Source organism: Equus caballus, chromosome 15 (assembly GCF_041296265.1).
Source record: "Equus caballus isolate H_3958 breed thoroughbred chromosome 15, TB-T2T, whole genome shotgun sequence".
Classification (NCBI taxonomy): Eukaryota; Metazoa; Chordata; class Mammalia; order Perissodactyla; family Equidae; genus Equus; species Equus caballus.
Genome location: NC_091698.1, coordinates 66,442,207 through 66,455,229, shown reverse-complemented (window position 1 = coordinate 66,455,229; position 13,023 = coordinate 66,442,207). Strand labels below are relative to the sequence as shown.

At 41.5% G+C, this 13,023-nt stretch overlaps 1 protein-coding gene across 2 annotated transcripts in view; it reads left to right on the top strand.

Moving 5' to 3' along the window:
* Positions 1-4,364: 4,364 nt before the first annotated feature.
* The window catches only part of STON1 (stonin 1), a 54,781-nt gene continuing 46,122 nt past the window's right edge, over positions 4,365-13,023 (top strand). The window contains exon 1 of one of the 2 annotated variants that reach the window (XM_005599776.4): positions 4,365-4,589. The gene's annotated coding sequence lies outside the window, so the exon portion shown is untranslated. 2 annotated transcript variants of the gene reach the window in all.

The following is a 13,023-nucleotide window of genomic DNA, read 5'->3' as shown; positions in this document are numbered from 1 at the left end:
CTGTGAAAGAGGAGGAAGCTTCCGTCCTTGGTTAAGGGCCGTGTTCTCAGACACCATGGTGATAAGTGGAAAGCTTGTCAGTAAGCGGTTGCCTGGGACTTAAATTTTTAAGCAGTTTAGTAATTAGATCCAAATTAGGAAATTAACTGGCAATCAAAGCATTAGAGCAGGAAAACCCATTACAGCTCTTCCAGATATTTGAAAGAAAAGGTTATATCGCAGCATTAGAATAACTTTTCATAAGGAGAGGATTAGAATGGACTCAAGGAGAAACATGCTGGTTTGTAGGTGTAGGGACCTCAAAAGTCACCTCCCCCACTTAGAACCTCTGTGTTTGTTTTACCAGGAGCTTTAATGATCTCTGAACTCAGTCCCACCGCTCCCTAAGCACCAGTGGAATAGCTGAGTGGTGACACGCCATAGGTCCAAGAATAGAAACAACACAGTTAACAAAGAACAACATGTCACTCCCCTCTTGCTCAGATGCTAAAGACCATTCTCCCTCTCTTCAGCTTTCCTGTATCTCTTTAGGACACCTCTCCTTGTGTTCAACTGTCACCATATCTCATGTAGTCATTTCCCTGTGTGCCCTCTTCCTGAGCAGCTACAGATGCTATGAGGCAGGAACCATGCCTTATACTTATTGCCCACAATGCCTAGCAGAATGTTGGCTACATAGTAGGTGTTCAAGAAATGCTAAGTGGACACATTTTAGGGAGCGGGCCAAGGGACTGGACAATGGTAGCTCAGCCACACCGAAGAGTGTCCCATCTCCAGGACAAACGATGGCCAATCTTGGGTCACTTTGAATTGATTAAGTGGTCATCCCCTTAATCACCATTGCTTTTAAGTGGCATTCTCAGTGAAGATGTGGGCTTTTATCTCTGGGATTTCTATCCAAAGAGTATTCAGGTTTCCTCATGGAAAAAATTGTTTAAAAACAGCGTGTTCTTCAAAGATCAGGCCAGAAGGCATCATGCGCCTAAAATGGTCATTTTTTTTTCCTGTTTCATTTTCACTGTTGTTGAAGCCCTGCACTGTGAAATATGTATTTTTAAAATTTTTTTTATTGTGGTCTAAATAGTTTATAACATTGTGAAGTTTCAGTCATACATTACTATTTGTCAAACACCATATAAATGTGCCCCTGCAACCCTTGTGCCCACCCTCCCCCCACTTCCCCTGGTAACCACTAAGCTATTGTCTTTGTAAGTTTATCTTCCACATGAGTGAAATCATATGGTTTTTGTCTTTCTGTGTCTGGCTTATTTCACTTAACATGATGCCCTCAAGGTTCATCCATGTGGCTGCAAATGGGATGATTATGTCTTTTTTTTTAAGGCTGAGTAGTATTCCATTGTATATATATACCACATCTTCTTTATCCAGTCATCAGTCAAGGGCACTTGGGTTGTTTCCACATCTTGGCTATTGTGAATAATGCTGCAATGAACATAGGAGTGCATAAGTCTCTTTGTATTGTTGATTGCAAGTTCTTTGGATAAATTGGGTAATATTTTTTTGAATATGGTTTTCCAGCAGCCCTTACTCTCTTTTAAATGAATGTTGCAATATAAATAGAGACTCATTGTTATAAAGTTTCTAGAGAGGAATGCTCTTATCAAGCATTTAGGGCTAAGCTTGTTCTAAGTCTGAAGCCTCCACTTTTCCCAACCAAGTCCTCTTTCAAATCGGGCATTTCTGCAAACTGGTTTGCATGTATATTAATCGATCCTGACAGCTTCAGCTGAGTTGAGTTTTGAGGAATTGCAAGTTAATCTACTAGGTCATTATCTACAGACACTTTGGGGACCCCCTCATTAAACAGTGTGGAACCTCTAAATGGTTTCTGTGAAAAAACTTCCAGGAAAGGGAACCCTGTTAATAAAAAGGAGAATAATATAGTCTGAGGGTCTACTTATTGTAGAGCAAGGAAAAGAACAGGAACTGGAGTAAAATGAGGTCATAGCTGGCGATAAACGGCTGTCATGGCTTAGCTATTAAGGCCAGGCTGAGTTGTTTACCACCCGATTTTGATACAAAGGGACATCGCCAGAAAGGGTCTGTTGGAACTATGTGGAGGAGTTCCAAGAAATAAATCTGCACTCATGAAAGTGGCAACATTTGGGGGTAACACTGAGTCACACAGAAGGGAGGAGGACTGTCCCTTGCAAAAGATAAATGGTTTTCAACCAACTGTACTATTTGTCTTTAGAAAACTATGGGCCTATTCACTTTGCAGAAGTGTCAAAGTTTCCCAAAGAGATTTCTTTCACTAGGTGGGCTACTTACTAATCAAGGCCAATCTGCTTATTCAAAGAAGATAGAATTAAAAAAGTACACTCAAATTCTATTTAAATGCAATGATAATTGCTGTCTGTCAAGTATATTGTTTTCTGTATGAGTCCTTTCTCCAGGTGTTACCTGTGGCATTTTCTGAGATGGGCTGGCCTCCCCAGAAGGCTTGCTGGCTGGACACAGGACATAGGAGGTTCAGTTTGGGGCTTCAGCCAGAATACATGGGGTCAAGGTACCTCTTTGTCTTCCCTTTCTCTACTTCCCTCTTCCTTTGTCCTTGCTCAGCACCTCTCTCAGCTCCTTACCAGAAGGCTGACTTGGGCCCAGTACCTGTTCTTGTTCCATAGAAGAGTCTCAAAAGTTACAAATTGGTCAGTTGACTTCCTATCCTTAGGCTCCCTCTTGCCCTTCCTCAGCCCTTGACTGGTGCTGGGACGGTAGCTGGAGGAACTGGGGAAGTGAGGAGGACTGTTTGCTTAGGGTGTCTTAAGCATAAAAACAATTAGAAATTTTATCTGAGAATAAAAGTATCCTAAGTAGATCCTGGCTGTGTGATTTCAGGCACTCCTGTGCCATCTCTGAATGTTTCCTTCCATCCTCACAGCCCTTGGTGCAGGTTCTTAACACTGGCTGGTGTTTGAAAGGCCCCTGAATATCTTTTCCATTTCACCAAGGAACTGCAAGGTCAAAACCAAGACTACACTTGAAAGAGCATTGAAGAGAAGCACATTGCTATGCAAACGCAAGGAAGTGTTCAGTCAGAATTCCCTCATTTCCTGTCTACCATCCAGGCATTCTACTTCCAGGTGAGATGTTCATGAGGGCCTCCTGACTTCTCTCCTTGGGCCCAAGCCTCTCTTCCCAGATAGTCCGTCTTTCAGACTGTTGAGTCAATATTCCTCAATTGCCATGAGTCCACAAGGATTTACTGGGTGCCTACTGTATGCCAGGCTCAGGGAATACAAAGGTGAATAGGACATCACTTGGATCAAAATATTCGTTTGCTTAAAAAATTTCATGGATTTCCTCTTTTCTGCTACATGCCCAGCTCCACCTTCCCATCCAAACATTTCCTGCCTCCCCTAAGGCTTCCTGTCTTGCCAGCCTCCAAAGCACCATGTCCCAGGGCCTGGAATGCCCTCTTGTCTCCCCTCTAAGTCTGTTCAGACCCAGCTCAAGCCTCCCATCCTGGGGTTGGCCGTCCCTCCAGGGTAAAAGGCACGAGTAGATATTCTCCTTTCATTCTACTTGCTACCAGTGAGGCAGCCCCTCTTTTAGAAGAGGCTGAGATGCCAAGTGACTTGCCCAGAGTCACCTGCTAGCCGGCCATGGAGTAGGGACTAGAAGCCACCTTCTAACCTCTTCTCTGAGGACAACTCCCCTTCTCCTTCTCTTTTGCGCTCTGCAGGCAGCACACAAGAGGCATCTGTAAATATCTGCCTTCTGTCCCATCCATGCAGCTTGGCATTTCACTAAGCTATCCGGGTCCTCCTCCTCCTCCTCCTCCTGAGTATTGACTGCCCAGGAAGGTGGGGCTCCATCTTTACCTTTCATCTTACTCTGCGACCAGGGCTGGGCCCACCTGAAGGGAAGGAGGAGGCACTCAAGAGAGGCTTCAGAAGTAATTCTTTAGTTCTCCTAATCACAAGAGAAAACAGAACAAAAAAACTCAATGAAATAATAGGGAAAGCCAGACCACAAAGTCCATGTCTGTGTGTGGGTGGTCCCCCCATCATCCCACCACCCAGATCTGCGGCAACAAGGTCCTACGGGGTGCTGGGTGGCTTCAGACCTGTCAAGGGTTCCAGCCACCTGCTTCCAGGGGGCATCCAAACTTAACTCACATAATGCACCCCTCCCTCCCCCCCCTCCCCCCCCCCCCCCCCCACACACAACTTTTGCTAGAGGGAGTATCTTCTCCCCTATTAGTGGCTGGAGACTCAGGGTAAGGAAGATAAGGCAGAGGGAAGAGAAGGGAGAATCAGACACCAGAAAAACTTTGGGGCATCCAGGGCCAGAAAGGAGGAGGAGAGAAGGGGGAGCCGGCAGGGGACGGAGCAGGGGGTGGGGCAGGTTCGGGAGAGTGTGGAGTGGCCACCCCTTCCCCGCCCCTCCACTCTGGTCGGCTCGGCTCTGGCCCTCCCTCTCCTTCCCCTCCTCCTTCCCCCTCCTCTCCCCTCTCTCTCTCCCTCCTCCTGCTGTTTCTCCTCCTGGTGTGGATGGCGGCGGCCAGAGTCGGAGCCCCAGCCGCGCCGCTCGTGAGTGACCAGCTGCAGGGGACAGTCGGGGAGGTATGGGGAGCCCTCTGTCCAGGGTGGGGCCGCCCCCAGTTCTCTGGGAAAGTTTGCGGGCGGGAGCGCGGGCGCCCCGGGACGCGGGCATCTCCACGGGCGCCCCGTGCGCTGTGCCCCATCTCCCCACACCCGCCCTCGCTCCCCCCCAGAGGTGCCCGGGCCTGCAAGGGGCAGGGGTGGGCCCTGACGGGGCTTCCCCTCCGCATCTCAGCTATGGGGCTGCCGCTGTGATCTGGGCCGGCTCTAAAGAGAAAGAAAACTCAAACAGCAAAGAAAAGAATGTAAACTCAGTTCCGAGGGCAGCGGCCGGGGGCTCATACAAACCCGCGCTCTGTCCCGGCCTCCCCGTCCTGGGTCACCAGCCTCCGGCCTTCATCCCTCCCTTGGGGGCTGTGGTCCTCCTATCCCCAGGACTCTCACTTTCTTTCCTCTTGGCTGCTGTTATTCGTGCTGCGACCACCCCTTCCCCCGCTTTCCCGGAGAGGCGCGTGTCTCCCGGGCTCCCGCCACAGTTGATGTTTCCAGCGTGGTGTCCCCCCTCCAGCCCGAGAAGGTGATGACCCAGGCCAAGGAGCCAGAACCGCAGAGACATCCACACTTGCCCAACATTTACTGCACGAATGACATTCACTGGGATTTGGTGTTGGGTCCCCTGGACCCACGAATCGTACCTTGTGGGTCCTAGGAGAAATTAAAATATATTCCTCTTTGGGATTTTACTGTTTCCTTTGGGCATCTTTTCTGACCTCCCAACTATGCTTTCTTCCAAAAATAGTGATACTTCATGTAATTCGACTTTCTAATTCCGAAAGAAAAAGGAAAAAAAAGAAAATAAGAGGATAGATAAAAAGAGAGCTTGCTAAAAATACTGTGCAGAACCCGATCTTTGGAAAGTAGACTTCATGCCACACTTATCTGTTAGTGGGAGAGGGGAGTTCAGCATAGCTTGTTTTCAGACTACCCCAGACTGTTCCAGCCTCCCCCAAGCGAGAAGCTTTAAATTGCCTGACATAAACCGCAGTGTTTGTTGACCTTCCCAGCCTGGCATACTCCCTCTGCATTTCTCTCCGGCTCCCCCCCCCCCCCCCCCAACTCCCACTTTCTCATAAACAGGAGTTGTGAAAACAAGGCAATGGAAGAGGCTAAAATGAGCAGGACCACAAAGGGGGGGGAAAAGCCTCACATTTTAATCCTGAGGCTGTTGCTTCAACTTGACTCTGATTGGGTGGAAGACTGTTTAGTTCATTTGTGTGGGGGTTTTTTTGTCGGTTCTCATTACGGTTGAATCAGTGTTTCCATGACAGGCTTTCTGGGTGCTTAGAAGGAGCTTGTTAATGCTCAGATGGGTCTGGACAGAGCAAGTCTGGAATCTGGAGATTTTTTTTTTCAGGGATTGATCTGGGTCGATGTTGGAAACCTTGCCTGCTCGCTCAGAACTGGAGATGGGGTGGTGAGCTGGGCTTTGCTTCCCATGACACAGAAGGCAAGGCTTTCCTAAGGAGTGAGCTGTGTGAGCAGGATCTTAAGGGGTGTTGAACTTTTATTGTTTTTAGGGAGAGCACACTTCTCAAGAACTTTAGCTATTCCCATTTCTATGCAAACAATAAATGTGGTTGTAACAAATGTATTCGATCAGGTTCTGAACAATCCATCAAAACAGGTCAAGGTATTGAACTATTTGTAAATAAAGACTTTTTTAAAAAATGAATTTCATTGGATATAAACTTTATTTTAAAAAGGATGTAATTCACTTTTCTCTGCTGAATCAGTTTGACAGATCCTCATTAGTATGAATTAGTAAGGTTTTACTGTGGTCTCAGAAGGTCATTGATAAGGAAGTCTTGTGACTTTCATTAAAAAAGAAAGCACTTAAGTTTTGAACTTGTTTGGCCCTGTTGCTTAGAAAAACAATGCACTCAGATAAAAATCTCCAGTCTCTTCCTCTTCCTGGGAATTTTTATAGTGTATTCAATGCCACAGAAGTCAACTTTATACTGTTTGGAGTGAAATTGTGTTTCTGCCTTGTTCAGCTTTTGCACCACCTCATGGAATCTTGTTAAACTGGGTCATTTGCCATCCTTCAGAGGGTTTGCTGTGCAGCCCCACAGAGGACGCTGGGTAGGTAATGAAGGCTAGCAATGTAGCCCCGACCTAAGGAGCAGATGGTCTGAATGGTGAGATGAAGCCTGCATCCCCAATTAGCCAATAGAAAGCAGCTAGTTATCATCTGGATGGGTTAGATGGGTTGGAAATACATGAAGTGTGGGGCCTGCATTGAGGATGGAGGGCAGGGGTCATTAAGAAGTAAAATAACCTTAAGGAATACGATGTGGCCTTTTCAAATCATGTTGTACAAGAATACCGAATTACATAGGACATGCTTAGGGTATGGTGTTAAATTTTAAAAGCAAGTTATGAAACAGAAAGCACTGTAATCTCACTCTGAAAATACGTCCAAAAGATATTGGAAATATATGCATCGAAATGGATGGTGGGATGATAGGTGCTTTTGATTTTCTGTGTGCTTGCCTGTATTTCTCGGCCTTTTTTTTTACACTAGCTCACATTTATTGAATATATAGCACATACATATGGTATTTCATTTTAAAACTCTTTGAGGGAAGTACTATTATTATTCTCATGATAAAAGATTCAGAAACTAGAATTAGAGGAGTAACTTGCCAAGGTCACATAACCAGTATGTGCTAGAATCCAATCTTGAATTCAGGTCAGTGGCCAAATGCATTGGCAGGATGAACTGGTTTAGTGGAGGTGAAAATAATCTGGGGACAGCTCTGGGAAAAAAAATGCCCAGATCCTGTACCACCATTTGGCCCCACAGGCAACCAGGCCCCCAGAGGTCACCTTATCCATCCTCTTCCTGGGATATACCTAAAGATCCCTAAAGATGGGCATTTCTAAAACACCTGATCATTCAAATAACAAGTCTTAAGCAGGAGGCTTTATCTCCTCTATTCTTCAAGGAGATTATTTCCGGAAGGCTGATGCGTCTAAATCACCTTCTTGTTGAAAAAAAATTGTAAGAGTCAAGGACTTCTTTCCCAAATTATCATACTCGGACTAAAGTCCCAGATCTTGTATCCATTTAACCACAGGAGAAATGTCTTTCTGGTCTCGGTGCCAGGAATAGTTCTTGTGAGCAACTTGTCTGTTTTGTCTTGTGGGTGCTGTGAATTCTTTAATTGACATTGCCTATTTCTTATTTGGCTAAAATGAAGCACAGAGCCAACTCAGTGGCCCACAGAAGTATATGGCACCCCACTCCTTTCGAGTTCATTTTTCTTCATGTCAATGTAAATTTAGTTGTTCTTTCATAAAAGAACTTTATGGTCTTTGGTAAACTTTAAAGTATTTGTATTCCTGAAAATGTCTTTATTTTGCTTTTACAAATGAGAATTTGACTGAGTGTGGAATGCTGTCACTACTTATGTGCCCTCAGTACTTGGAAGACACTACACCATTGTCTTCTTGCATCTATTTCTATTCCTAAGAGTATCAAGTTATCTTAGGCAAGTTACCTAATTTCTCTCAGTCTCCTTGTCTGTAAAATAGATAGTAGTATCCACCTCAAGGATAATTGTGAGGGGATAATATATGCAAAATGTTAGAATAGTGCCTACCATATAAGGAAGCACACAATAGTTGTTAGCTATTACAATTTTCTATTTTTTCAGAATTCCTTGGCTTGCCTGGATTTTACTAGGCCATATAAATGTTAATTTTTCTAGTGACACACCCACAAAAAAATCATGTTGGGATTTTTTATTGAAATTGCATTCAATTTATATTCCAGGAGAACTGACACCTTTACAATATTAGGTTTTCCCATCTTCTCTTTTTATTCAGGTGACTGATGAGTGGTGATTTCCCTTATAAATGTTTTACACAACTTTTGCTGTATTTATTTCCCGTAGGTTTTGTTGATATTTTAAATATCTTTTTTATTATATTTTCAAATTGGTTGTTTGCTAGCCCATAGAAACATTCCTGATTATTGAATTTTGATCTTGTACCTAGCATCCCAGCTGACTTATTAGTTCTAAGAGTCTGTATGTAGATATTCTTGAATTTTCTAGGTAGACAATCATAAAACAGTAATTTGTCTTTTCTTTGTCATTCCTTATGACTCATATCTTTTTCTTGTCTTATTGCATTGGGTAGACCCTCCAGTACAATATTCAGTAGTAACAGTGATGGTGGGCTTCCTTGTCTTCTTACTGTTTTCAATGAGTGCTCTTAAAGTTTCTCCATTAAGCATGAAGTTTGCTTAACGTTTCAGTAGATATTGTTTATTAAGAACTTTCCCTGAATATTTTTTAATGTTATAAATTTTATCATGCCTATTGATCTTATGTAATGCCTTAATGTTTTTATGTAAATTATGAGATCATATATTTTTCTTTCTTACTAATTATAATGTGATAAATAATATGAGTACATTTAATTATGTTGAGATATGCTTGCATATATATACATATATAGATATGCTCTTTTATTGTATGGGATATCATTTGCTAGTATTTTGTTTAGGATTTTTGCATATGTTCGTAAGTGAAACAATTGGTCTACAATTTTTTAAAAGAGATATTGTTTTTATATTGTTTGGTATCAAATTTATATTAGCCCCATAAAATAAGTTGGGCAGCTTTTATTTTTCTTAAATAGTTCATAGGAGATAAAGACTATCTGTTTGTCAAAAGTTTGGAAAAATTCATTGTAAAATCATCTGAATTGCTTATACAGGGTTTGTGTATGAAGTTTTTGGCAATTCAGTTTCATTAATGATTATTGATGAATTTAGGTTTTCTATTTCTTTCTGATCCAGTTTTGATAATTTGTTTAGATGATGCATTTCATGTATTATCAGATTTATTAGCATAAATTTATTCATAATTTTATTTTATGGTCTTTATACATATTGAGTATATCTTAAGTTATGTTCCTGTTTTCATTCTTAATATTGTTTGTGTCACCTCTTTTTTCTTAATTAATGTGGAGGTCTACTTAGTCTTTTCATATAAACAACTTCTTTCTTATCTATACTTTTTGGTTTTCATTTCTTTTTTTCCTCTTTATATTATTTCTTCTTTCCACTTCTAGCTACTTGAGTTGACACCTAGCTTATTTATTGTTTTTCAATAAATGCATTTTAGGCCTATAAAGTTACCTTTAAGTACTGCTTTAGCCACATCATACAAGTTTTGATATGTGTACTTTCATTATCACTTGGCTTTAAATATTTTATACTTCTGTTTTTTCTCTTTTAACCCATGGATTTATTTAATATTCCATTTTCAATTTTTTTTTTTTTTAGATTTTATGTTTTTCCTTTTTCTTCCCAAAGCCCCCCAGTACATAGTTGTATATTCTTCATTGTGGGTCCTTCTAGTTGTGGCATGTGGGATGCTGCCACCTCAGCGTGGTTTGATGAGCAGTGCCATGTCCACGCCCAGGATTAGAACCAACAAAACACTGGGCCGCCTCCAGCAGAGCGTGCGAACTTAACCACTCGGCCACGGGGCCAGCCCCTCCATTTTCTTTTTTTTTTTTTTTTTAAATTTTTTAATTTTTTATTGAGTTAATGATAGGTTACAATCTTGTGTGATTTCAGTTGTACATTAATGTTTGTCATTCGTGTTGTAGGTGCACCACTTCAGCCTTTGTGCCCGCCCCCCACCCCACCTTTCCCCTGGTATCCACTAAACTGTTCTTAGTCCACATTTTTAAATTCCTCATATGAGTGGAGTCATTCACAGATTATCCTTCTCTAGCTGGCTTATTTCACTTAACATAATTCCCTCAAGGTCCATCCATGTTATTGCAAATGGAATGATTTTGTTCTCTTTTGCAGCTGAGTAGTATTCCATTGTATATATGTACCACATCTTCTTTATCCATTCGTTTGTTGATGGGCACTTAGGTTGTTTCCATGTCTTGGCTATTGTAAATAATGCTGCAATAAACATTGGGGTACATAGGACTTTTGGGATTGCTGACTTCAAGCTCTTTGGATAAATACCCAGTAGTGGGATGGCTGGATCGTATGGTAGTTCTATTTTTAATTTTTTGAGGAATCTCCATACTGTTTTCCATAGTGGCTGCACCAGTTTGCATTCCCACCAGCAGTGTATGAGGGTTCCTTTTTCTCCACAACCTCTCCAACATTTGTTACTATTAGTTTTAGATATTTTTGTCATTCTAATGGGTGGAGGGTGATATCTTAGTGTAGTTTTGATTTGCATTTCCCTGATGATCAGCGATGATGAGCATCTTTTCATGTGCCTATTGGCCATCCGTATATCTTCTTTGGAGAAATGTCTGTTCATGTCTCCAGCCCATTTTTTGATTGGGTTGTTTGATTTTTTGTTGTTGAGTTGTGAGAGTTCTTTATATATTATGGATATTAAGCCTTTGTCAGATATATGACTTGCAAATATTTTTTCCCAGTTAGTGGGTTGTTTTTTTGTTTCAATCCTGTTTTCATTTGCCTTGAAGAAGCTCTTTAGTCTGAGGAAGTCCCATTTGTTTATTCTTTCTATTGTTTCCCTTCTCTGAGAAGGCATGGTGTCCGAAAAGATCCTTTTAATACTGATGTCAAAGAGTGTACTGCTTACGTTTTCTTCGAGAAGCCTTATTGTTTCAGGTCTCACCTTTAGGTCTTTGATCCATTTTGAGTTTATTTTGGTGAATGGTGAAAAAGAATGGTCAATTTTCATTCTTTTACATGTGGCTTTCCAGTTTTCCCAGCACCATTTGTTGAAAAGACTTTCTTTTCTCCATTGTATGCCCTCAGCTCCTTTGTCAAAGATAAGCTGTCCATAGATGTGTGGTTTTATTTCTGGGCTTTCAATTCTGTTCCATTGATCTGTGCACCTGTTTTTGTACCAGTACCATGCTGTTTTGATTACTGTAGCTTTGTAGTATGTTTTGAAGTCAGGGATTGTGATGCCTCCTGTTTTGTTCTTTTTTCTCAGGATTGCTTTAGAAATTCGGGGTCTTTTGTTGCCCCATATGAATTTTAGGATTCTTTGTTCTAATTCTGTAAAGAATGTCATTGGGATTCTGATTGGGATGGCGCTGAATCTGTAGATTGCTTTAGGTAGAACGGACATTTTAACTATGTTTATTCTTCCAATCCATGTACATGGAATGTGTTTCCATCTCCTTATGTCGTCATCCAATTCTCTCAGAAAGGCCTTGTAATTTTCATTATATAGGTCCTTCACTTCCTTAGTTAAGTTTACCCCAAGGTATTTTATTCTTTTTGTTGTGATTGTGAATGGTATTGTGTTCTTGAGTTCTTTTTCTGTTAGTTTGTTATTAGAATATAGAAATGCTACTGATTTATGCAAATTGATTTTATACCCTGCAACTTTGCTGTAGTTGTTGATTACTTCTAAGAGTTTTCCAATGGATTCTTTGGGGTTTTCTATATATAAGATCATGTCGTCTGCAAACAGCAAGAGTTTCACTTCTTCCCTCCCTATTTGGATTCCTTTTATTCCTTTTTCTTGCCTGATTGCTCTGGCCAGGACTTCCAGTACTATGTTGAATAACAGTGGTGGTAGAGGGCATCCTTGTCTTGTTCCTGTTTTCAGGGGGATGGCGTTCAGTTTTTGCCCATTGAGTATGATGTTGGCTATGGGTTTGTCATATATGGCCTTTATTATGTTGAGGTAATTTCCTTCTATCCCCATTTTGTTAAGAGTTTTTATCATAAATCACTGTTGGATCTTGTCAAATGCTTTCTCTGCATCTATTGAGATGATCACGTGGTTTTTATTCCTCAGTTTGTTGATGTGGTGTATCACGTTGATTGATTTGCGGATGTTGAACCATCCCTGTGTCCCTGGTATGAATCCCACCTGATCCTGATGTATGATCCTTTTGATGAATTGCTGAATTCTGGTTGCCAAAATTTTGTTTAGAATTTTTGCATCTATGTTCATCAGTGATATTGGCCTGTAGTTCTCTTTTTTCATGGTGTCCTTGTCAGGTTTTGGTATCAGCGTGATGTTGGCCTCATAGAATGTGTTAGGAAGTGTTCCATCTTCCCTAATTTTTTGGAATAGCTTGAAAAGGATAGGTATTAAATCCTCACTGAAAGTTTGGTAGAATTCCCCAGGAAAGCTATCTGGTCCTGGGGTTTTATTCTTTGGGATGTTTTTGATTGCTGTTTTAATCTCTTTCCTTGTGATTGGTCTGTTCAAATTGTCTGCCTCTTCTTGAGTGAGCTTTGGGAGATTGTAGGAGTCCAAGAATTTATCCATTTCCTCTAGGTTATCCGTTCTGTTGGCATATAGTTTTTCGTAGTATTCCCTTATAATCCGTTGTATTTCTGCAGAGTCTGTTGTTATTTCTCCTCTTTCATTTCTGATTTTGTTTATTTGAGCTTTCTCCCTTTTTTCCT